The sequence below is a fragment of the Trichosurus vulpecula genome, chromosome 7 (genome assembly GCF_011100635.1).
Source record: "Trichosurus vulpecula isolate mTriVul1 chromosome 7, mTriVul1.pri, whole genome shotgun sequence".
Taxonomy (NCBI): Eukaryota; Metazoa; Chordata; class Mammalia; order Diprotodontia; family Phalangeridae; genus Trichosurus; species Trichosurus vulpecula.
The window spans coordinates 84,883,549-84,885,575 of NC_050579.1; the positions used below are offsets into that span (position 1 = coordinate 84,883,549).

General features: G+C 46.0%; 1 pseudogene; it reads left to right on the plus strand.

Moving 5' to 3' along the window:
- The first annotated feature begins 269 nt into the window (after positions 1-269).
- Positions 270-1,807, plus strand: LOC118855868 (annotated as a pseudogene).
- Positions 1,808-2,027: the final 220 nt, after the last annotated feature.

Consider the following 2,027-nt stretch of genomic DNA (forward strand, 5'->3'; position numbering starts at 1 on the left):
ATAACAGCAACTGAAAATTTAAACTCATTTGTAACATCTTAAGGAAAATAGTGGAAGATTCTGAGCACTATCCTCTCATAAAACAGCAAGTATCACTAGAAGGAAGAAAGTTTAAATGAAGCTTGGTAAGAAATTGATGTTAAAACTAAATGGTCTGGGGCGAGCTGAGAATGGGAGCTGGTGACTGCTCTACAGCCACAGCCTCCACCAGAGCTACCTCTACGGCCACCAGCCGAGAACGTCCAACCGGCCGCAGCCGACCATGCGAGCCTGCGGAACGATCGTCCTGCCTCCTCGACTTTGACAGCTTGTTTCTGGACTTTCCCAGACCCAGGACAGCTTCCAGCATGGCCACCTCGGCCAGTTCTCACTTGAACAAAAATATCAAGCAGATGTACCTGAACCTGCCTCAAGGGAACAAAGTCCTGGCCATGTACATTTGGATCGATGGAACTGGCGAGGGACTTCTCGCTGTAAAACTAGGACCCTAGAGAGTGAACCGAAGAGCATCTGAATGGAATTTTGATGGCTCTAGCACTTTTCAGTCCGAAGGCTCTAACAGTGACATGTACCTTGTTCCTGATGCTCTGTTCCGAGACCCCTTCCGAAAGGACCCCAACAAACTGGTTTTCTGTGAAGTTTTCAAGTATAACCGCAAGCCTGCAGAGACCAATTTGAGGCATACCTGTAAACGGATAATGGATATGGTAGCCAACCAGAAACCCTGGTTTGGTATGGAGCAAGAGTATACTCTCATGGGAACAGATGGACACCCTTTTGGTTGGCCTTCCAATGGGTTCCCTGGGCCCCCGGGGTCCATATTACTGCGGAGTGGGAGCTGATAAAGCCTATGGAAGAGATATAGCAGAAGCTCATTACCGTGCTTGTCTATATGCCGGAGTCAAAATTGCAGGGACAAATGCTGAAGTAATGCCAGCTCAGTGGGAGTTCCAGATAGGACCCTGTGAAGGGATTGAAATGGGAGATCACCTCTGGATTGCCCGCTTCATCCTCCATCGAGTGTTTGAAGATTTTGGAATGATTGTAACGTTTGACCCCAAACCAATCCCTGGGAACTGGAATGGAGCTGGTTGCCACACTAACTTCAGTACCAAGGCCATGAGAGAAGAGAATGGTCTAAAGTTTATTGATGAAGCCATCGAGAGACTAAGTAAGAGACACAAGTATCACATCCGAGCTTATGACCCCAAGGGGGGTCTAGACAATGCCCGTCGCCTGACAGGTTTCCATGAGACATCCAATATCAACGAGTTCTCTACTGGTGTGGCCAACCGCGGCGCCAGCATCCGGATTCCCCGGATGGTTGGGCAGGACAAGAAGGGCTACTCTGAAGATCGCCACCCCTCTGCCAACTGTGACCCTTACGCAGTGACAGAGGCGCTTATCCGTACCTGTCTCCTCAATGAGACAGGAGAAGAACCCTTTCAGTATAAAAACTAAGTGGACTAGACCTACAGATAGCTTCTGTATCCCCCTCCCCATAACCTTTTTCTCATGCCCTCATCCACCTCACTTCTCTCTTCTTCCAATTTTCCCTACTAGATGTAACTCAGGGCACAAAATACCATGTTTTTTGTGCCCACAGATAACTCCTTGCTTTTTTTTTGTGGGGGAACGGGAGTAGGGTTGGGATGTTTTTAATGTGTTTTTTTCTCCCATCATTGACTTTTGAAGACTGAGAAATAGTATGTTAGTGGGGGAAAAGGGGGCTGGGGAACATAACCACTGCTTCCATCTAATCAAGTTTGTACATCAACAGAGACTTGTGGCTTCCAGGAAAAAAAAATAAAAGTATTTGAGATGGCAAAAAAAAAAAACTAAATGGTCTGGAATTTAAGAATACCTCAAAAGACTAAGAAAATTTTTCATCAATTTACATTCCTGGTTCTTCAGAGAAAGAAAAATGAACTGGGGAAAATGGTATAAATGAGCTGTAAAGATCTTTATAACCAGATAGACCAGTGATGTAAGGAGACTAAGAGAGAGCCTTGGACAACCTTTGTGTT